The 24206-nt window shown below is 37.6% G+C and overlaps 1 pseudogene across 2 annotated transcripts; it reads right to left on the bottom strand.

Annotated features, from left to right (window-relative positions):
* Positions 1-6612: 6612 nt before the first annotated feature.
* LOC149213044 (pentatricopeptide repeat-containing protein At1g11290, chloroplastic pseudogene) lies at positions 6613-10083 on the bottom strand (annotated as a pseudogene). 2 transcript variants are annotated; one of them, XR_016250786.1, is made up of 2 exons: positions 9671-10082; positions 6613-9525 (listed from the first exon to the last, which is right to left on the bottom strand). The product of XR_016250786.1 is annotated as a pentatricopeptide repeat-containing protein At1g11290, chloroplastic pseudogene, transcript variant X2 (transcript). The 2 variants fall into 2 exon arrangements; XR_016250785.1 differs by having other exon boundaries at positions 6613-10083.
* Between the last annotated feature and the right edge of the window lie 14123 nt (positions 10084-24206).

The raw sequence follows: 24206 nt of genomic DNA, 5'->3' as shown, positions 1-24206 counted from the left end.
CTCACTCATCTCATCTCACATTCTTCTCTCTCCTAGCTTGATTAGGTATGCGTTGGAGGTGAAAATCTCTCACACGTGTGAAGAAGGAGGACGCAGATTCTGATTAGGGCAGTGTTGACCTAGGTTGACCGAAAACTGCAGGGTGTCTCTTTGACCAGTGTTGACTAGCATGGACTTGATTGTGGATTGGGTTAGGCTACCTCTCCTTAGCAGGCCGCATTTCTGAACAGCTGTTTGGACCTCTCTTTGACCATACTTTGACCAGCGTTGACTGTCAAAGGCTGACCGTAGGTTTGACCAGAATTCATTGAAGTTTGACTAGATATTTTGGACTGTTTTGGGCTACCTTTTCTTGTTGTTGGAGACCGAGTTGACTGAGCATTAACCAAGGTTGTCTAGAGATCAATTTTGACCTGTTTGACCAACTTTGACTTTTTTGGTTAGGGTTTTGTTGTTGTTGTCATAAAATCACAGATTTGTATAATTGTACTATCTCTCTCTCTCTCTTTGCTGAATTATTGAATAATATAAGAATAATTGATCAAGGGTTCCCCACATTGGGGTTTGTCCCTGGTTGGTGCCACATCTTGTGTCCTCTTGTCTTGGTTTGTCTTCTATTGTTTATATTTATGTTCTATCTGCATTTTACTATCATGTTGATGTGATTGCTATTCTGGAAATTGATATTGGGCTAATAAGGAAATTTGAAGTAAATTGCTCTTAAGCATAAAACATACCATAAATTAACATGGTATCGGAGTTGAGGTGAAGACAAAGCCCAAGCAAGAGTGAAAGAGCAATCACCGAAGATAGTTGGAAAGGACAAAGGTTCAATGGGTTCCTCATCCCACTTCCCGACCGAAGGCAAGCTCCATGAGAAGTCTGACTATCATGGATGGAAGATGTCCCTTGATCTGACATTGGAAGAACAAGAAGTGGTGGAATATGTAAAGGGTAAAATCTCGGAGCCTCCATCAAATGCACCGACTGCTACAAAGAACAAGTACAATATGGGTGAAGTCAAAGCGAAGAAGATTATAAGAGATTCTATTGACAAACGTCTGGTGGCCTACATATCCTATTTGAACACTTCCAAGGAGATCTACAACAGATTGGTAAGCATGTTTAAGGTTAGTGATGCAAATCAAGTTTTGTTCCTCAAAAATAAGTTGAAGGATATTAAGAAGGGGAAGGAGGACGATATTCAATCCTACTTCTTTAGGATCACTGAGATCAAGAATGATCTTCTATCGATTGGAGAAGTCATTCCTGAGAGGGAACTAACTATCACTACCCTTGGAGGGCTCCCATCCAAATGGTATATATTTAGAAACACTCTTCCCAATAATGATCGAATTCCAGGGTTTGAAGAATTGATGTCGAGATGCATTCAAGAAGAGACAAGGATGGTGGAGCAAGAAATGCCTTCAAATAGAGGCAACCCCGCTGCTTTCTCCTCTCATGCCAAAAGAATAAATAATTATGGGTCTAAAGGTCATTTCAAAGGAAAGCCAGAATCGAATGGTCGAAGGAAGGGAAGATTCTTTGTTTGCAATAAAATTGGCCACTATGTGAGGGAGTGTCCAAATAGGAAGGACACATCACATGATGATGATCACAATCACTCCAAGGGGAACTTCAACAACAAAAATCAAAGAAATGGCAAAGGAAAGAGGAATGCGGGAAATCAAGGAAATAGTCAACCCTCCAAGAAAGCAAGGAATTCCAGGTTTGAATCAAATGTTGCTAACAATAAGCAAGATGAGTATTATCTTATATCATCCCTCTCCACTACCTCTCCTCCGGACTCGTTGGGAAATTGGCTTATTGATAGTGTTGCCTCAAGGCACTTTACTGGTTACAAGGAAGTTCTCTCTAATTTGATAGAGAAGGAGACAAAATTGGAGATTATTCTTGGAGACAATGCCACCTATCTTGTAAAGGGTGTAGGGAATGTTGGGTCTTCAATTAAATCAGGGTAACATGATCCACTTGCAAGAAGTCATATATGTACTTGATCTCAAGAAGAACCTGATGTCCATTTCGGCAATGGAAGACAAAAGGTACAAAGTGGCATTCATTGATGAAAAGGTACGTATTTGGAAAAAGAATCTTAAAGATGCTTTTACTCTTGGGTTCTGGTTGACTCTTATATCAAGTTAGAGGAAGTCCACTGGGGGCCATGTCTTGCAACACATCTCTACAATCTGAACTATGGCACCAAAGTTTTGCCCACCTTCATTATAAGGCTCTACCCGATGTAAGACAGATGGTGACAGGGATGTTCAAGTTCACAATAGAGCATGAAGGTGTATGTCTGAGATGTGTCGAAGGAAAGCTTAAAAGTGGACCATTCCCCTCAAGTAATAGCAAGACTTTAGATATATTGTAGTTGGTCCAGTTGGTCCACTCCAACATATCTGGTATGATGCCTGTAAACTCTTTGGGAGGATATCTATATTACCTCACTTTTATAGATGATTATTTTCGCAAGACTTGGATCTACTTCTTGAAAAAGAAGGATGAAGTGTTCACTTCGTTCTGTCACTTCAAAGCCTTGATCGAAAATCAAACCGAGAAGAGAATCAAGATATTAAGGACTGATAATGGGACCAAGTATGAATCCAATGAGTTCCATGACTTTTGCAAAGAAGTTGACATTAAGAGGGAGACCATTACACCATACACTCCTAAGAAGAATAGTGTGGCTGAAAGGAAGAATCATACAATTGTGTAAGTTGTCTATGCCATGCTCCATGATCAAATGCTTCTGAAGTTTCTATGGGCCACAGCTGCGAATACCGCTATATATGTTCAAAATTGATGCCCTCGTCAAGCATTGGACTCCAAGACTCCTGAAGATATGTTCATTGGTAAGAAACCCGATGTCTTTCATTTCCCGTATACTTTCATGTGTCGAAAGAGAAAAGAAGCAAATTGGGTGCATCTGGAAAGAAAGGAATCTTTGTGGGCTATAGCGAAAATTCTAAGGGTTATAGAATTTATGTGGCTAGTCAAAGGGAAGTCGAGATAAGTCATGATGTCACCTTTGACGAAGATATGGCTCTTAGTAAGGTTGACAATCTTCCTATTCCAAGGAAGGATAAAGAAGCTGACACCAGGAAGTTGGATGAAAAAGAAGATGAAACGATGTTAGATGTTGAAGAACCTATGGATCCTATTGATCGTCCTCCTCAAGAACCCTCCTTCTCTAGGAAGAGGCCCTCATGGCTTAGGGGGACTCTTGAAGATACCAAGAAACATATTGCACCCAGAGGGACTTTCTGTGAAAGCAAGACGCTGACCAAGTATCAGGGATACTTGACCATTGTGAGCACCATCATTCAAAATGATCCTACATCATTCAAAGAAGTCGTGAAACATCAAGTACGGTAGGATGCTATGAATGAAGAATACGAGTCCATCATGAAGAATGATGTCTGGGATGTGGTCCCCAGACCCCATGACAAATCAATTATCACCTCGAAATGGCTTTACAAAATCAAGCATGGAGTTTACAGGAGTGTTGAAAAGTACAAGGCTCGCTTTGTTGCTCGATGCTTCTCTCAAAAGGAAGGTGTGGATTACGATGAGATATTTGCACCTGTTGCTCGATACACCACCATCCGCTCGATCATAGCCCTTGCTGCTTCGCAAGGATGGAACTTACATCAAATGGATTTCAAGACCGCTTTCTTGCTTGGTTTGATTAAAGAGGAAGTCTATGTGAAACAACCCTAGGGATTTGAGATTCATAATCAGAAATCTCATGTATGCAGGTTGAAGAAAGCTCTCTATGGGCTGAAGCAAGCACCCCGAGCTTGGTATGAGAGGATCGATAGCAATTTGATGAAGTTGGGATTCGCTAGGAGTGAATTTGATCTAAACCTTTACTTTAAGGTTGAAGATGTTAAGCCTCTCATACTGGTGTTGTATGTTGATGACCTATTTCTGACTGGTTCAGCGTTCCCCTATGATACCACGTGTCAACATGTAGGCAGAATGAGTGGTTCATCCTTCTCCCGCTGAGACATCCTACCCATGCAGTCTGGGACTCATGGGAAGTACCTCTCATCTGGCCAATGAGTAGGGAAATGAGGATAGGGACCATAGTACTACTGATGGACGCACCGTGTACTACCATACTCCCTATGCTAGGATGATATTGATCTGGGAGCAATTGGAATTGACTTCAGCTCAGTAAGAGTGGTATGAGACACTCTCTTTATTTGGAACCGATTTCGGATCAGTAAGAGTGGTATGAGACACTCTCTTTATTTGGAATTGATTTCGGATCAGTAAGAGTGGTATGAGGCACTCTCTATTTGGGACTGACTTTGGGTCAGTAGCGAATGGTATGATACATTCTCGATCACTTCTTCTTCATAGTTCAGTAGAGTAGAGCAGAGCAGTGCAGTGCAGGGCACTGCATTGATGGAAGAGATAGTACGAACTGGTAGATGGATTAGCAGATGGAGTTCTCCCTAGTTAAGAGGGAGTGTTAAAATTGGCAACTAGGGCCAAACTCCATATGGGTCATCTCATTTATGGCAGCTGATTTTTTCTTGGATTCCTCTCTCCGAAAGGTGTAGGATTGATCTAACGATCATCCAATTCCAACATGTATTCATGGAGATATGGATTTATTTGTATTCTTGACAATTTGTCAAGGTCAGCCAGCAAGCAAAACAATTATTTTCACCCCCAGCGTATCCTCAACGTGGCATATAAAAGGAGGAGACCCTGTGGCATAATCTCACTCATCTCATCTCACATTCTTTTCTCTCCTAGCTTGATTGTGTATGCTTTGGAAGAGCAGATCTCTCACACGTGTGAAGGAGGACACATATCTTATTAAGGCAGCGTTGACCTAGGTTGACCGAAAACTACAGGGTGTCTCTTTGACCAGTGTTGACCAGCGTGGACTCCTCTTTGACTGTGGATTGGGTTAGGCTACCTCTCCTTGGCAGGTCGCATTTCTGAACCGCTGTTTGGACCTCTCTTTGACCATATTTTGATGAGCGTTGACTGTTAAACACCGACCGCAAGTTTGACCAGAATTGACTAAAGTTTGACTGGATATTTTGGACTATTTTGGGTTACCTTTTCTTGCTGTTGGAGGCCAAGTTGACTGAGCGTTGACCGGGGTTGTCTAGAGGTCAATTCTGACCTGTTTGACTAGCTTTGACTTTGTTAGTTAGGGTTTTGTTGCTTCTGTCATAAAATTATAGATTTGTATAATTATACTATCTCTTTCTCTTTGCTAAATTATTGAAGAATATAAGAAGAATTGATCAAGGGTTTCCCCACATTGGGGTTTGTCCCTGGCTGGTGCCACATCTTGTGTCCTCTTGTCTTGGCTTGTCTTCTACTGTTTATATTTATGTTCTATCTGCATTTTACTATCATGTTGATGTGATTGCTATTCTGGAAACCGATATTGGGCTAATAAGAAAATTTGAAGTAAATTGCTCTTAAGCATAGAACATACCATAAATTAACAATTGGGTTACATGAAGATGATATCTTTTAGATTCTAGATTACTCTAAACCAATTTAGTTTGTGAGTGCAAGATTTCTTGATGAGCTTAAGAATATTGATAAAAAGTGCCAACATTGTCAGAGAAATGGTCACATGGATAGTCAATGTTTTGATCTTCTTCCTTGTCTTCATTTGTCATAAGATAAATCACCTATTAGAAAGATGTTGAAAGCAGAAAAAGGCTAAAAAGACAAGTCATTATAGATGGATAAATCCTTGGAGATGGAATAAAAAATTAAAGACATTGCATGAACCCTACAATCTAGTCAAAACAGAGGTAAATGCAAAAAAAAAAAATGGTACTCACCACCCATGAAGGGGTGGAGCACAATTATAAAAAAAACTTTCCTACACCTTTAAAGGGGCGAGTAAATTGTTGAAATTAGACTGGCTAATGGCCGGCCAGAAACCACCACCTTATTCAAATAAAATTGGGTAGTGGTAAAGCTTAAACCACCAGTTTCCATGGAAGATGGTTAGTAATCAACCAGAAAAACCACCACTTAAAAAATCCAAAGCCTTGGCTTGGATCCTTCCAAGAATCAACTATTGAAAAACTTCTCACCTTGTACCTGATAGGGGGAACATCAAATATTAGGCTTCATGTTTCAAAGTCTTATTAGTCAAATCAGTGAACATTCATTCAACAATTGGGAATTCCAACATAGCAACTGGTTTCTTCAACAAACATTTCAATGGAAATGTTTAGACATATCAACTATTGGCAGTGTTTCAGGGATATCTTCATCCAAACTTAGCTCAAAAATTTCATATTGAAGATAACAAAGGTTATTGGTACAGTTATTCGAACTTGTGATTCGGGGGGAGAGAGTTAAACAATAAGTCCCTAGACAATCACAAAGTTTGAGAATACAATTATCATGAATTGTGATTCATGATGATTCATTGATGAGTTGTTAGTGTGATCAAGATCTAGATCTAAAATGGTCATTGATGTATTATAAATTCATATTTTGAGAACAATACAATGAAAACCCAAGGGCATTAAGGCTTTTCTGCTAGTTTGCTTTTCTTGTCTCACTCTTGCCAAGCATATTAGACTTGCAATACCAATATCTCATTACTGGCATATAGATTTTTGCTATATTAGAGCCCCTAGTCTAGAAGCCTTAGCTAGAAAAGGAGAAGCCAACTCACAAAGCTTAGGCCAAGCTACATGTGTTAAATATATTATAGAATTTAATCTAGCATGTCATATATTATGTACTTTAACACAATTTCCTATTAGCGTGTTTGTTTATAGCCATATTCTTTATGGCTTGTTCTTATCATTTGATCAGAATCCTCACCCAATTTAGGTCATAAGATGACTTTCTTCATGCATATTACACTCTACCTAACAAAGGAATGGTATGTGACATATTAGTTTGAGGCATAAGCATATCTATTTACTTGGTTCAACGAGCATCACCAGTAATCTCTACAAGAACACAATCCATCTTTAAAATGGTGGAATCGGTTTCCATCTCTCACAATAATTTCCCGCCCAATAATCTTGGAGATGAACTTAGTGGCATTGTGGCAGTCATTACAGACACGAAGATTCTTCATGATATGAATGGGGGTGCCTGGGTTTGTATTAATGATCCCAAACGTAATGGCTAGCTTCTCACTATGACTGCATAATATATTTTCCTTAGTCTCTTCCTCCACATCCTGCAGAACAAGATTTGTGTCAGGCACATAACCTGCCTTCTTAATTTGCCCATACAAGGTTTCCAACATTGCATAAATTTTTTCAGATTGAGGATGGGTTCTGTCTCCTGCAATAAAAGCATGAACCTCTCTATTTACCACAACAATACTGCATCCTGGTGGCTTCTTCACTCCCCTCTCTTTCATCATTGTCCTCAACTTAACTACATCCTCCCACCTGTGTGCCTCAGCATAGATGTTTGACAACAATACATAATATCCAGCATGGTCTGGTTCTAATTCAAAGAGATGTTTTGCTGCTTCTTCTGCAAGCTCAATATTGCTGTGAATTCTGCAGGCCCCAAGCAAGGCTCCCCACACATTTACGTCAGGCTCTAATGGCATCTTTTTGATAATGTCATAAGCTTCAGCCAGATGCCCTGCACGCCCAAGAAGGTCAACCAAGCAGGCATAATGCTCCAGCTTAGGTGCAAGGCCATAATCCAATTTCATGCACTCAAAGTATTGCCAACCCTGGTCGACAAACCCTGCATGACAGCAGGCAGTCAAAATAGCAGTGAACGTGACATGATCTGGCTTTGTGCCTGTCTGTTGCATTTGGGAAAATAAAGCAAGAGCATCCTCACCATGTCCATGAATTCCGTATGCCATAATCATTGCATTCCATGACACAACATCTCGTTGAGGCATTCTTTCAAATAGTTTGTAGGCAATGTTAACATACCCACATTTGGCATAAATGTTTACAAGCCCATTGACTACAACAACATGAGATACAAACTCTCTTCTTATCGCATAACTGTGGATCTGCTTACCCTTCTCCAGAACCAATAAATGTACACATGCAGGCAGAACACTGATTATGGTGTATGGGTTGGGTTTTATACCCTGGGTTTGCATTTCACTGAAGAATGCCAAGGCTTCATGGGGACAGCCATTCTGGGAATAAGCTGCAATAATAGCATTCCATGACACAACATCTCGTTCTGGCATTTTTTCAAACAGTTTGTGGGCAAGGTTAATATTCCAACATTTCGCATACATGTTTATAAGCCCATTGACCACAACAACATCAGAATTAAATCCATTTCTTATTGCATATCCATGGATCTGCTTACCTAGTTCCAGAGCCAACAAATCAGCACATGCAGGAAGAACACTAACTATGGTGATTGAGTTGGGTTTTATACGCTGAACTTGCATTTCATGGAGGAATGACAACGCCTCATGGGGACGACCATTCTGAGAATAACCAGCAATTATAGCAGTCCATGACACAACATTTTGTTTTGGCATTCTTTCAAACAAATTTTGGGCAATGTTAACATTCCCACATTTAGTATACATGTCCACAAGCCCTGTGCCCACCACCACTTCAGATTCAAACCCATTTCTTATTGCATAACAGTGGATCTGCTTACCATATTCCAAAGCAAATAAATCAGCACAAGCAGGCAGAACACTACCTATGGTGAATGAGTTGGGTTTTATACCCTGGACTTGCATTTCACGGAAGATAGCCAAGGCTTCATGAGGCATGTCATTCTGGGCATAACCAGCTATTATTGCAGTCCATGACACAACATTTTTTTCAGGCATTCTTTCAAACAATTTGTGAGCAATTTTAACATTCCCACATTTGGTATACAAGTCAACAAGTCCAGTACTCACAACAATATCGGATTCAAATCTACTTCTTATTGTATAACCGTGTATCTGCTTACCTTGCTCCAGAGCCAGTAAATCAGTGCAAGCACCTATAACATTAATTATGGTGATTGCATTGGGTTGTATACCCTGGACTTGCATTTTATTGAAAAATGTCAAGGCTTCATGTGGGTAGCCATGGTGTAAATAACCACCAATTATTGCAGTCCACGACACAACATTTCGTTCAGGCATTCTTTCAAACACTTGGCGCGCACTGTCTAAACTCCCGCACTTTGCATACATTGACGCCAGCGCAGTACCCACATAAACATCCAACTCAAACCCCCTTGCGATGATGTCTTCATGAATCTTCATGCCTGCTTGTAGATCTGATAGGCTGCTGCATGAATTGATTACATAAATAAATACCAACTTGTCGGGTTTGATGCCCGCGCGTTGCATTTGATAATACAATCTCAGCGATTTTTCCCAGAGGCCGTTTTTCACATAATTTATGATCGCCTCCCTCCATATGACAGCGTTGCTCCGTTTACTTTCGGGTTTAATCGTTTGTGTAAATTGGTTTTGGTTGGCACAGGCCAAAACTTGTTTGGTGTTCTTCACTTTAGTCCTATGCCGCTGTTTAACTGATGCAGCTACAACAACGGAGATGTTGAAATAAAAGGAAAGATCATAAGACTGCAGATTTGGGTGATTCAGAAATGGAGAGGGGAAAAGGCATAAAGAAGATGGCAGGAAAAGTAATGACATGTCGAAAAGGCAGGAGAGGAGGATGCATACACTAATTTCTTTGCACCAACATGCTCATCTCTTCAAATCGTTCAGTGGGAGCGAACGGTTCCGATGGATTCACGCGTTCCGTATATTCACCTTTGTAGCAGTGTAATGGGGATAGCTTGAAGCGTACTTCGTATTAACAATTTACAGTAATGAGCTCCGAACAATCTGACAGAAGAGAAGAGAAATCATATCAGAAATTCAAGAACACAGAGCCACAGCTCTCTGTTACTAAAGAAATATACGTGGTACTGGACGCCTTTACCACTCGATAAGGATATGTTGGGAATATTGGGGTGGGGTTAACTTTGTGGCTTCACCAATGGTTTAACTTCTAAAAACTTCAAATTATCCCAGAGCCTTCGACATGGATTCCTCTTTGTGGTGCCACGCATGGTTATCCAAATAAAACCTCCATACTTATGGAAAGTGTGGGTTTGTTTTTTTCTTCCCTTAGCTCAGCGTAAGTGGGGGCAACATTAAATGTTGAATTTAAAAATGATCTATAGTGGCGGGATCATATTATCAAGATTGTGGAGTGCTCAATTAAATTTGGGTTTCGTTTTAGGATAATATTAATCTTCTATATGTTGTTTTTGCTCTCAATCTATCTGGATGAAATTTAGAGTAGTAATTTGACAGGGACTAAATCCCAAATAAATTATAAAAAGAGTTATTGAGGTTACCTATGTCTGTAAACATTCATTTCCAAATACATCTTAATCAAAATCCCCAAGATCCTAAGGATATTTCTCTAACTAGGTAGGAGAGAAAAGAATGTCATTTCACTCCTCAAGTCAAAAATAGTCTTGCAACTTTAAGCCTATGGGAATGGGTTTGAATGATTCTTCTCTCCTTCCCCAAGTACTAGCTTCCAAGCTAGTTTGGAGAGTGGTGTCCTCTTCAATACTTTGGTAGGAGGCCATCATAAGAAAATTATTGTTAATTTTTCTCTAGTGGATTGCATTAAGGGTTCTTAAGTCATCTTTCAATGCTTCACCATTCTAGAGATCAATTACCAAAGATTATTCGTTGATTAAGAATTACCTAACATCGATGTTGGTGATGGGAATTGTTATCGCACCATTTTCAATTAATTGTGACATTAAGTTCTTTATATCAGATGAATCATGAATTAGCTCATAATACAATTTATAAGTTCAAAAACCATGGAAAACTAGCCAATTGAACATTAAAAGTAGAAATCAACTCACACTTTGATCATTTTGGTGAACCAAATGCCAAATGCCCTTTCTTACATGTGGTGTATAACCAACTACACAATAAATTGTTGAAGAACCACATAGTTTTACAGTTAGAATTATCCAAACTCTGTGGCTCATTCAATGGCATGGGTGATGATTTTACATTCAAGTTCCATGGTGCAAAAATGGATTGAAGAAATCTAAAAATTGAGGCCTCCTCTCGTCATTTCAATAGGTTCAATGAGTGTAATGTTATGTTGTAAGTTTTTTTTTTTGAATATTGTGAAGTCCATAGCTCAAACCTTGTTGTTATACTTAATGGTGGCTATGATTCCTCACTTTCCCCTCATTTAAACATTTCATAAGTAGGTATATTGCCAAAACTTTCACTCCATAATTGGGGGAGTCCTAAAGAGGATACAAACCCCAAAAAAGAGATCATCAGAGGCCACTTCTTCCACTCTAGTAATGTATCTCAACACCATATATGTGTGTGTGTGTGTCCCCACACACACAATGGAACAATATGTCCTCGATGTATGTGTTCTAAGCACACTTTCAAATTATGGTCTCACTTTGACTATCATGGTCTTTTGTTTTTTCCTTTTTAACATCTTATATATATATATATATATATATATATATATATATATATATATATATATATATATATATATATATATATATATATATAATGTACAAGAGATTCAACAGTTGGTATGTAACATAATCCATTTGGTGGAAGAATAACTCAATATTGAGTTATTCTTCCACCAAATGGATTATGTTACATACCAACTATTGAATCTCTTGTACATTATGTATTCTCCACTTAGAACAAATGAAATGTTACATTCATGGTTAAATCTACATTAATTTATACCACTACACCGCTTCCCCTCCTTACCCCGCGATACACATGGCGTACATCAGATGTGCATTTGGTCACTCTGTATGTGTCGAGCTTGTATTCAACCCATCCATGTGATGCCACAATTGGATGGTATGGATGTTTCAAAGTGATCGAATGGTGATGATGGTTTAGCAACTCACTCACTTCGCATTTACCCTTCTTGGTGGTCTAAAATCTCCGTAGCACTAGGTTAGGGTTAAGATCTACGCAAGTACTTTGTTTTCACTCAGTGTTAGCCTTCCACACCACTTCTCTGACAACTCTTTAAACATATTACTAGAGGTAAATTTATAATTTTGCTTGCTAATTAGCTAGTTAATTGTGTTGCCAAGGGTTAGCAATATTAAATTTAATTGGGTTAGGAGATATTGAGCTAAGAATACCTTTCTGAGTCAATGTAGGAGCTTTCGTAATTTATCTTGCTAGCTAATAATTTTGCTCAGTGTTGCAGGTCCTTTTGTGAGATATTGAAGAACAATTCTCTGATGAAATCAATTTAATTTGTGTTTATGAGTTACTTAGGGTTCCTAGGAGCCTATTATGGAACCGTGCCCTCTAATCATCACTTATTATCAACAATTCTAACAGAGTTTCATGGTTCGAGCCAAGGAATCGAACCTCTGTCGCCTTGGTAAGAATATTCTTAACTATTACACTCAATATTCTTTTATAAAGGACAATCTCTTACTTATAGCTCACACAAGGTTTGGATTTAGAGAAATAACCCTAGGATTCCTTCTTTTGTAGATACCTTGAGGGCTTTATTAGCTTGACCCCTTTTAAGGGTTTCAAAATAGGGACTCTGATTGGAAGTTCCTTCAGGAATTTCTAGATAAGACATATTAAACTATGAAAACCTTTGTTAACTCAGCATGAACATTAGTCGTGGACACGAGCAACTTCCATTAGGTGATAAAAATGTTGGAAATAATACTGAGAGGGGGAGGGCGGGGGTGAATCAGCATTTGTAAGTCAATAATATATCTTTTCACAATCAGATTTGTATACGCTACTTCAGTTAATGAAACTTGTGTATATACGCAACTGTAGTTAAGGAAACTAGCGTATATCCTGCAGACTTATAATTTAGTTAATTCTTCAGATGTTGATCTTTAATCTGTGCATCAGAACCATATAATAGTAACTAGGTACAGTAAAAATAGAGCAGACAATCACACACAAGAACACAAGATATAAGGTGGAAACCCAATGTGGGTGAAAACCACTTGCTGCAATTCGTCTCTATCTTCTTTTAATAAGAAACTTATTTTTACAACAATTCTATACTGGTGCAGTCTTATACCAGTACACAGGCTTCTATCTACAGAAGGCTACAGCCTTCTCTCGTTCTCCAGCTTCTCCTGGAAGGGAGCTACAACCCCCTTTGCTCTTGTACTAGCTGATGTACTAGTACGGAGGTGCTGACCTACAAAAGGATACAACCTTATCTTTTCTTCCAAGGACCACATTTCATAAATTTTCAGACTAGATCCATCAATAACATCAATCAAACATCAAAATATATCTGCATCAACTAATCTCCTTTGCACCAACCAAAACTGAATCAAACAATCACTTCTCTGAAAGTTGTAACCAGATTACAATAACAATACCAGAACCCAAACTAGAACCCAGAACACTGTAATAGCAAATAGAAGTAGCTAAAACATATTTTATGAGACGTAAGCTACTTCAATGTGTCGAACCTGCGTTCATACGTTGTTATATGAAGGCAAACCTATGTATACGTTGTTTTGAAATGTCGAACCAGTGTGTATATGCGCCTTTGCTATACTGAACCTGTGTACAGATTTGTAAAAGATGATTTAACCTTTACAACTATTCAAACATCAATTATACCTAGATCATCAAATTTACAGATTACGACATGCACCAATTATAAAAGATCAAAACCACACAAAGATACTTCTCTTCAAGCCTTAAGATCTTGACCCAAATAGAACTTATCCTTCTTCAAGCGCTTAGGTTCCTCCTTGATTCAGATCTAGCTATGCACCATAACCCAATGACCAGTATTCTAGATCTTGCTCTTCATTAGATGTTCAATTCTTTAGTGCCTTTGCCTAATGATCTCCTCCTCCTTTTATAGTCTTAGGCCTTACTCAATACCATGGTCCAAAACCACTTAGAAACAATACCTTGGACCAATTACTTGGGGTCAACACTTCAGACAAGATAACTTGGACCAATACCATGGGTCAAAATACCATGGTCCAAATACCATGGACCAAAACCAAATTCTCCAACATGTACATTCCTTTCCTTGCGTGAAGGTGCGTGTATACGCATACGTGCCTTTTGGTCGGCTAACCCGCGTGTATACACGGCTTGGTCAAGGGGAATCTACATATATCTCTTCTTCCTTCATTCTGTGAGCCTGAACTGTGATCTGTCGTCTGAGTGAACAACACCTGTGTCATAAGGCCAAAACCTATGTCATAATGCCAACAATCTCCCCCTTTGGACTTGATGGCAACCCCAAGTCACTCCAAGTCACTCTCCCCCTTTGTCATCAAGGGCAAAGGGTTATGCTCCCCCTGAGTACATGCTGAACTTTTTTGATATGCTGAAGTGTGTTGTTCATGCTCCCCCTGACTGTAAGCAAGGTCTGTAAAAAGATGTTCTACAAGAAGAACATGACTCTATACATCATAAATGACCTTCCTATCACCAAAGACTCATAGACTCATGCATACATCCATCTCCCAAACATGTGGGGATATACCAAGATTGACTTATCCACCTAACCAAGTGGGGATACACCAAAATTTTATACATGATAAAACAAGAACCTTACATCATCCATCCCAGGCATAGTGGGGAAACAAAATAGGTCGTTACATGACCTTGATAATAAAACATATGCATAACATAGAGACAAAATATCTAAAACAAGACTATGATAGTCATCAACAGCTATCATCAGTAGCATCTGTCAATCACCATCCAGACTAGCAACCATGATCTCCCTCTGCACCTGTTCCACCTGAATCAAAAACAACTGTTAAATTGTACCAAGATCTTCTAAGATAATGCCAACAATGCATTATTAGAAGTATATGCTCCCCCTGAACCTGTGCCAGATGATCACTGTCAGATCCATATCAAATTCTTTTCATCTTGAGTCTAGCCCACCGATATTCTTCAAACCAACATATACGCGTCTGTATCCACAGAAACCGGCGTATGTACGCAAATATGCTTCATGAAACTCACGTACAACCACTGTTCTCTGAACTAGATAGGTTTCAACAACAAGATGATGTATCAACTACTCCCAGCTTTTGTCTGAGATATTCAATTGTCTCTTTGGGCAGTCGTTTGGTGAATATATCAGCAACCTGTTCTTTGGAGGGAACATACTCCAATTTGACCTTTTGTTCAAGCACTTGTTCATGGAGAAAATGATATTTGATAGGTATATGCTTGGTTTTGGAATGCATGACAGGATTCTTTGAAATACTTATTGCACTTGTATTATCACATAGAATGGAGATGGGTGGAGTACATGTGATATGAATGTCTTGCAATGTTTGCATCATCCAAAGGAGTTGTGTGCAGCAAGATGAAGCAGCCACATATTTTGCTTCAGCTGTAGATAATGCAATTGAACTTTGTTTCTTGCTAAACCAAGACACTAATCTGGAACCCATAAAGAATGCACCACCACTAGTGCTTTTTCTGTCATCCACGCTTCCTACCCAATCTGCATCTGTATATGCATGAAGTGTAAGATTTGTATCTCTAGGATACCATAAACCAAATTTTTGTGTTCCTTGAAGATATTTGAAAATACTTTTGACTGCCTGAAGGCGTGCTTCCTTTGGATTTGCTTGGAATCTTCCAACTATTCCCACTGCATGCTTGATGTCTGGTTGGGTACCTGTTAGATAGAGTAGACTACCAATCATGGATCTATAGGTTGGTTGATGTACTGCTGTTGATTCATCATTTGTGCTAAGGCTACATCATGTTACCATAGGGGTACATACTGGTTTAGAATCTTCCATGCCATATTTCTTCAAGATCTACTTGAGGTACTTGGTTTGTGATAGAAAAATGCCATCTCTATTTTTTTGAACTTGTAAACCAAGAAAATATATGAGCTCACCAAGCAGGGACATTTCAAATTCTTTATGCATTACCAAAGCAAAGTTTTGACTCATGGATTCTTCATTGCTACCAAAAATGATATCATCAACATACACAACAAGTATTAGCAATTTATCATTGTCAATTTTTATATATAGATTGCTATCAGCTGAGCCTTTTGAAAAACCTTGTTGATGAAGGTATTTGTCAAGATGATAATACTAGGCCCTTGGAGCTTGTTTTAGACCATAGAGAGCCTTTTTGAGTCTGCATACAAGTTTTGGATCATTTACAAGGATGAATCCATCTGGTTGCTCAATATATACTTCTTCTTTTAGGTCTCCATTAAGAAAGGCAGATTTCACATCCATTTGATATACTTTGAACTTCTGAAAGCTAGAAAGAGCAAGGGACATTCTTATGGCTTCAAGTCTAGCAACAGGTGCAAAAGTTTCTTCAAAGTCTATACCTTCTTGTTGAGCATACCCTTTACAAACAAGTCCGGCCTTGTTTCTAATAACTTCTCCATTTTCATTCAGTGTGTTTGTGAATATCCATTTGGTTCCTATGACATTCTTATCATGAGGTCTAGGAACTAATTCCCAAGTATTATTCTTTTCAATTTGCTCAAGTTCTTCATTCATGGCCTTGACCCAACATTCATCTTTGCATGCTTCATTTACATTTTGAGGTTCAATGGAGGAAAGCAATGCTAGATAGCTCGAAGCTTCTGTAATAGTTCTTCTTGTTTGTACACCTACCTCTTCTTGTCCCAAAATTTGAGTCTCTGGATGATTTTTCTGAACATATCTGGATGGAGTCTTTTCTTCTGCCATTATCTGCTCTTCTGGTGCTTCATTGGTTTCTTCTTCTTCAACATTAGTCTGATTTGATGTGGAAGGATAATCCTCATCTTCTTCCCACTCTTCAGTTTTTACCTGCTTTGGATTTTCACCTACTTCATCATCGACAACATCAATACTTTCAACAATTTTCCCTAGTCTTTAATTATAACACTTATATCCTTTACTTCAGGAAGAGTAACCAAGGAGAATGCCTTCATCTGCTCTAGGTTCAAACTTGCCAAGTTTTTCATCAGTCCTTTTGATGTAACATTTGCTTCCAAAAACTTTGAAGTATTTTACAGTAGGAGTCTTACCATACCAAAGTTCATGTGGAGTTTGAGTTTTGTTTACCCAAACATTTTTTTTGTTGATAATAGTGACGACATCAAATGCAGCTTCACCCCAGAAGGTTGCAGGAGTTCCAGACTCATCTAGCATAGAACGAGCCATTTGTTGAATAGTTTTGTTCATCCTTTCTACCACTCCATTTTTCTGAGGAGTCTTTGCAGTAGAGAATTCCCTTCTTATTCCATGTTCTTCACAGAAGTCAAAGAATTCATTCGAGGTAAATTCCCCTCCTCGATCATACCTGAGGCATTTGATTTTGCGATCTGATTCATTTTCAACCAAAGCTTTGAAGGCTTTGAACTTTTCAAATGTTTCGTCTTTATGCTTTAGAAGTCCTATCCAACACATTCTTGAAAAGTCATCAATGAACAATATAAAGTATTCTTCTCCACGAGGTGACTTTTTCCTTGATGGACCACATAAATCAGCATGGACAAGTTCAAGAGGCTTACTAGTTGATCCTTCCTTCTTAGGGAAATGTGCTATGGTTTTCTTACCAAATTGATATGATTTGCATATTGTATTTTCTGGAATTTTGATGTCAGGAAGATCGCGAACAACCTGGAATTTGCATGCTTTCCTTATCTGAGTGAAGCTTATATGACCCAATCTTCTGTGCCATAGCCAATGTTCATCATTTTTGCTTAGATAGCACTGTTGTTGTCCTCCCTTGAGTGTTGAGTTCTTATGCCTTTGATCACTATTTCCCCTGTATCAAGCTCACGAACAACACATCCATTTGATCGAAATACTACCTCATTTCCTTGATCACACATTTGACTGACACTCAATAAATTATGATTTAAACCATCAACATACATAACATTCCCAGCTTTAACCTTTTCTTTTAAGAGAATAGAGCCTTTACCTTTTATGACTGTAGGAGTGTCATTTCCAAATGAGACCTTCCTTTCCTTTTCTAAGGCATTATATGACTGAAGTTTTTCTTTATCACTTGTGATGTGTTTCGAGCATCCATTGTCGATGTACCACTAATTTTCTTGTCCTTCTGCATACAAGGTTATACCACATCTTTCTGTTTGTGATTCTTTCTTTCTCCATGTTTTGGGACCCGACGAAGCTTGCTCCTTCTGAGATGTTTGCCAAAAATTACTGCTGCATTCAGAATCTTCATGACCGAAGTTATTACAGATAGAGCATTCTATTTCATTTGCAAGAGTAGAAAAGTTATTGTAGGTCCTTTTCATGATCCCAGTCACATTCCTTTGATTTGGTGCTTCTCTAGTCATGATGGTCTTGTAAGCAACACATTGAGCAGCCTTGTGTCCAAAGTTATGACATGAAAAACATTGGCCATTAAAGAAATTCCTGCGATTATCGAATCTACTGACCTAATGATTTCCATTGACATTCATTCTTGAAGCAAATTGATAATGATTTAACTGAGCTAGGTTGTAGTTTCTGTTCATCCTTGAAGTAGATTGGACCCGATTTACCTGGTGATTTGCTTTATGCCTTTGCTGACAATTTTCAACCTGTTCACTTCTCCTTGTTGCATCAAGATAGCTTTTGGAGTTTGATGGCTTATGTGCTTGAGATGCTTCTTCTGTATATCCAAGACCTGTCTTTATGAGAGGAGAACGATGCACTTTGATAATTTCATCTAAAGTTTCCGATCCTTTAGCAAATCTAAGATTGAAAGATTTTGTTTTCTGAATCTCTTTTCTTAGACCCACAATTTCACATTCTAGCTTTTCATTATGTTTTTCCCTTTCAGAAAGTTGGAATGTCAGAGTATCTATAATCATACTCTTTTCTTCTAAATAGATTTAAGTTTAGAAATTTCCTCATAGAGACCATCTTCATATAAAGCATCCAAGAAATCATCATCTTCAAAAGCCATCAAAAGTATATAATCATTACCATGTTCATCTTCATCACTATTTGATAAACCATTGCTATCTTCATGCGTATAGTAGCTCTTCTTACTTACATTTTGTTTTCTATTCCATTTTTCTGGTTCCTTACCTTTATCCAGCTTATCTTTATGAGGAAATTTGGCTACATAATGACTGACTCTTCCACAAGCAAAACATTTGAAAGGTAGTTTACCTCTTAATCTTCCAGAACCCCGTTGAAGGTTCTTGACAAAGTTTGGTTCTTCCTCTCTTTCTGACGTATGTCTCGATTCATTGACTTTTCCTCTTCCTGAAGCTTTGAATGTGGCTTCTCTCATGTCTGATGGACCCCCTTTTCTCATTTCGAAAGCAGTTAGGATTCCGTGTAGCTGTGACATAGTAATACTCTGAAGATCCTGCTTTTCTTCTATGGCAGAAACTTTTGATTCAAACTTAGAAGATAAGGATCTTAAAACCTTTTCAACTAAAGTAACTTCTTTTATCTCTTCTCCCAAGTTTTTCATGTGATTAACAATCTCATCTATACGTAAGAAATAATTAGCTATACTTTCATCATTTTGCATTCTGAGAGTTTCATATTGAATTCTGAGAGATTGTAGTTTTGCATGTTTTACCTGATCGTCTCCTTCATAGCTTAGAATGATCTTGTCCCATATTTCTTTGGCGGTTTTTAGCTGCATAACCTTGACAAATTCTGATTGTGATAGACTCCCCAATAGAGTATTTATAGCTTTGCATTTATTTCATACTACTTTTTACTTGCCATATATGTAGGAATTGTTGATGGAAATCTGTATCCTCCTTCCACGATTTCCCAAACATCTATTCCAAGAGATTGAATATGGACTGTGGTTCTTACCTTCCAATAGACGAAGTTGCTCCCATTAATGATTAGTGGTCTAATGGATGCCTCTCTTTCGTAGTTACTCATGATGATAGATCTTCCTTCAAGCGATCAAGCTTCTTCTGAAGGACTTGCTCTGATACCAATTGTTGGAAATAATACTGAGAGGGGGGTGAATCAGTATTAGTAAGTCAATAATATTTCTTTTCACAATCAAATTTGTATACGCTACTTCAGTTAATGAAACTTGCATATATACACAATTGTAGTTAAGGAAACTAGCGTATAACCTGCAGACTTATAATTTAGTTAATTCTTCAGATGTTGATATTTAATCTGTGCATCATAACCATATAACAGTAACCAAGTACAATAAAAACAAAGCAAACAATCACACACAAGAACAAAAGATATAAGGTGGAAACCCAATGTGGGTGAAAACCACTTGCTGCAATTCGTCTCTATCTTCTTTTAATAAGAAACTTCTTTTTACAACATTTCTGTATTGGTGCAATCTTATACCAGTACACAGGCTTCTACCTACAGAAGGCTACAACCTTCTCTCATTCTCCAGCTTCTCCTAGAAGAGAGCTACAACCCCCTTTGCTCTTGTACCAGCTGATGTACTAGTATGTAGGTGCTAACCTACAGAAGGCTACAACCTTCTATTTTCTTCCAGGGACCACGTTTCATAAATTTTCAGACTGGATCCATCAATAACATTAATCAAACATCAAAATATATCTGCATCAACCAATCTCCTTTGCACCAACCAAAACTGAATCAAACAATCACTTCTCTAAAAGTTATAACTAGATTACAGTAATAGTACCAGAACCCAAACCAGAACCCATAACACTGCAACAGCAAATGGAAGTAGCTAAAACATATTTTATGAGATGTATGCTACTTCAATGTGTTGAACTTGCATTCATACGTTGTTATATGAAGGTAAACCTACGTATACGCTGTTTTTAAATTCTGAACCAGTGTGTATACACACCTTTGCTATATTGAACCTGCATAGAGATCTGTAAAAGATGATTTAACCTTTAAAACTATTCAGACATCAGTAATACCCAGATCATCAAATTTATAGATTATGACATGCACCAATTATAAAAGATCAAAACCACACAAAGATACTTCTCTTCAAGCCATAAGATCATGACCCAAATAGAACTTATCCTTCTTCAAGCGCTCAGGTTCCTCCTTGATTCAGATCCAGCTATGCACCATAACCCAATGACCAGTATTCTAGATCTTGCTCTTCATTAGATATTCAATTCTTTAGTGCCTTTGCCTAATGATCTCCTCCTCCTTTTATAGTCTTAGGCCTTATTCAATACCATGGTCAAAAACCACTTAGAAACAATACCTTGGACCAATTACCTGGGGTCAACACTTCTGACAAGATACCTTGGACCAATACCATGGGTAAAAATACCATGGTCCAAATACCACAGACCAATACCAAATTCTCCAACATGTACGCGCCTTTCCTTGCGTGATGGTGTGTGTATACGCATATGCGCCTTTTGGTTAGCTAACCCGCGTGTATACGTGGCTTGGTCAAGGGGAATCTGCGTATATCTCTTTTTCCTTCATTCTGTGAGCCTGAACTGTGATTTTTCATCTAAGTGAGTTGCCATCAAGGACAACACATGTTTCATAAGGCCAAAACCTGTGTCATAATGCCAACAAAAAAATGTATCAATAGTCACTTAGGGTTTCATTTTTACAGGAGTCATTCATAAATATCTTAGCCCATTAATATTTTAGGTTTCCAAATGTTTTTACGCTGAATATTTCTTATGGTTTTTTATTTGAAGCCTTATAAGGGTTTTTAATTTCCAAATTCCTTCACAGGTTCTCGAATAGGGACAATCCTCTATTAAAATTTATTTATCAATTCAGATAGAGTATGGTTGTGAATGTAGATACTATTCCCAAGAATTACACCGACTCATTAATGTATTGCTCATACTTTTTTCTTTGAAATTTTATTTTTTGTATCAATTTACTATTAATAGAAAGGGTTTTATCAATGGAGTTCCTTTATGTTCTAATTCAAAGGTCATGTCTCAGTTGAATTGCTCAATTTTCTAATCACTTATATGCTTTTCACAGATAAACTCAACCACGGTTGGTTGGAAATTTCCCAAGGCATATTCGCTCTCAAATTTTCAATTTGATAAACTTTTTATGACTCATATAATTAAATAAAGTATTAACAAAGGTTTCCTTTTTTTTTTTTTTTGTGTGCCAGGTTTGTGTTCCAAATGCCATCTCAAAATTTCCTTCAACAATATAATAAGAATCCTCCCCCCACCAAGTACGAAGTTATTGTGACACTAGGTTTATAGTACATGTGCTTATATGATAACAGAGGATGTTGTTGAAGTTCAACAACCACAATGACTTGTTTTTGTGTTATTGCTTAGAATTATCGCATACTCAGGCTTTAAGTTATGCAATTAATTTTTGTATTCCAATTTGTTTAAGTAATCTAGGTTTTTTCATGCTCAATCTTGAGTAGTGTTGTTAGTCAAATGTTCAGTTTTTCTTAAATTTATTAAGGTCTCCTGAATAACTTATTTAACGTAATTTATAAGTATGCCTAAGCTACTCAATTTGAAATTATTTGAAAACTTAGAGTACTATGTACTTACTGAGGGTTTCTAACCCACAAGTTATGTGTGTGTGTGTATAAAATTTGAAACATGTTTATATTATAAACATATTTACATGTGTATGTAGTATTTTACATTTTTCTTCTTATTTTATAGTTGTACCACAATATTTCTTGGCTAGAAATGTGTATGGTTATATTTATTTGGTTCAATGTTTCTTTGGTTTTACATAATTTGCTCCTTGGTTTCCATAGAAACTTGACTTGTAGTCACGATTTCTCGTATAGACACTTAACCGAATTAAGGCTCAAAGTATTTCATTGTAAAGTTTACACAAAATAGTTATGGATTACGTATTTAACCGATCTCGGTGTCTACCTCCTGAGGCAAACTCTATCATATTATAGCAAATGGGTACTACATATTCTTGGGTATTAACATGGGGGCTACCCTTCATACCAACTTTCAAGATTGCTAAACCTATTTATTTCCTTCAGTAGGTTTGTACGATAATATGTGAAAGAAATAGATCATCCATAACATTTCTACTTTTCATAAAAATTGTATAAATATATTCCTATTTATTTAATCAAATATTATCATGCAATTTAAACCATTTGCAAAGATATATTTCCAATATTCATGATATTGGATCAAACAAAAATACTTATCAACATTTACATGCATTTCTAAGTTTTGTTATATACAAATATTAATGCATGCTTTGTTATTTAGTGTTATTTGTCTATTCACTATTTTTTTTTTCCTTGGTTATTCTTTATGCAAACAACATATGTTAGAACTCACTAATTCAAACATATAATGATACTTATTTTCTATTAGCAAACTTCATGCACTCATGAAAATAATGAATACCTAGTAATGCATCTTAAATATATTTTCCTTTTTCTATTCTCTATATATTCCATTTATTGTTCTAAGTAATATAAAAATCATTATATGATTTCTATGGCATGTTATTTCTTGGAAAAAATCTAATAGCCAATAACTACAATAACTTTTACTTATATGTCCTCTTGGAAATATACTAGGAACAAGCATGTTCCTCCCAACCAGTGAGTTGCAATGACAACAACCCCCACCCCCCCCCCCCCCCCCCCACCCACCCCCCCCACTATTTGATAAACCATTGCTATAACTAGATTACAGTAATAGTACCAGAACCCAAACCAGAACCCATAACACTGCAACAGCAAACAGAAGTAGCTAAAACATATTTTATGAGATGTATGCTACTTCAATGTGTTGAACTTGCATTCACACGTTGTTATATGAAGGTAAACCTACGTATACGCTGTTTTTAAATTCTGAACCAGTGTGTATACACACCTTTGCTATACTGAACCTGCGTAGAGATCTGTAAAAGATGATTTAACCTTTAAAACTATTCAGACATCAGTAATACCCAGATCATCAGATTTATAGATTATGACATGCACCAATTATAAAAGATCAAAACCACACAAAGATACTTCTCTTCAAGCCTTAAGATCATGACCCAAATAGAACTTATCCTTCTTCAAGCGCTCAGGTTCCTCCTTGATTCAAATCCAGCTATGCACCATAACCCAATGACCAGTATTCTAGATCTTGCTCTTCATTAGATATTCAATTCTTTAGTGCCTTTGCCTAATGATCTCCTCCTCCTTTTATAGTCTTAGGCCTTACTCAATACCATGGTCCAAAACCACTTAGAAACAATACCTTGGACCAATTACCTGGGGTCAACACTTCGGA

Source organism: Pinus tabuliformis, chromosome 1_1 (assembly GCF_031772625.1).
Source record: "Pinus tabuliformis cultivar Carrire ecotype Pingquan chromosome 1_1, CPIR1, whole genome shotgun sequence".
In the NCBI taxonomy this organism is placed as follows: Eukaryota; Viridiplantae; Streptophyta; class Pinopsida; order Pinales; family Pinaceae; genus Pinus; species Pinus tabuliformis.
The sequence above is the reverse complement of the archived record's forward strand: the minus strand, read 5'-3'. Positions and strand labels throughout refer to the sequence as shown.